The sequence below is a fragment of the Penaeus monodon genome, chromosome 32, assembly GCF_015228065.2.
Source record: "Penaeus monodon isolate SGIC_2016 chromosome 32, NSTDA_Pmon_1, whole genome shotgun sequence".
Classification (NCBI taxonomy): Eukaryota; Metazoa; Arthropoda; class Malacostraca; order Decapoda; family Penaeidae; genus Penaeus; species Penaeus monodon.
The window spans coordinates 31,304,270-31,304,663 of NC_051417.1; the positions used below are offsets into that span (position 1 = coordinate 31,304,270).

General features: G+C 35.3%; 1 protein-coding gene across 1 annotated transcript in view; it reads right to left on the reverse strand.

Moving 5' to 3' along the window:
• LOC119593799 overlaps positions 1 to 394 on the reverse strand; it is a 4,222-nt gene that overhangs the window by 1,665 nt on the left and 2,163 nt on the right. The window lies entirely within an intron of this gene.

A 394-nucleotide genomic window follows, 5' to 3' on the forward strand; every position in this document is an offset into this window, starting at 1 on the left:
AGTTGTGGTCATCGGTTCCGTAGAAATGACATACGTCACCGGGACAAGGACTCAGGACTCAGGACCTCGTAAGACGCTTTCCGTGCGTGAGTGACCGATTTCTGTTACCCTGCCTTTATTTCTTTAACGTCTTAATTTCATTTTATGTATTCGACATTTTGTTTGTGTATTCGGTTTATTTTCTATGCCATTTGTTGAATGTTGAGACTTAATTCTATTTTAATGTATATTGATCTCTTTCAGCAGTGAGAGCGAACCTAAATTAATATTTTTTGTATAGATATTTCAACTAAATTTATGATTTTAATTGTTTATACTATATTTTTCATTCGATTCACGTTAGTATTTAGTGCCCCTTCCCTCCGGACGTTTTCTAGTCTTATCTGTAGTTCAG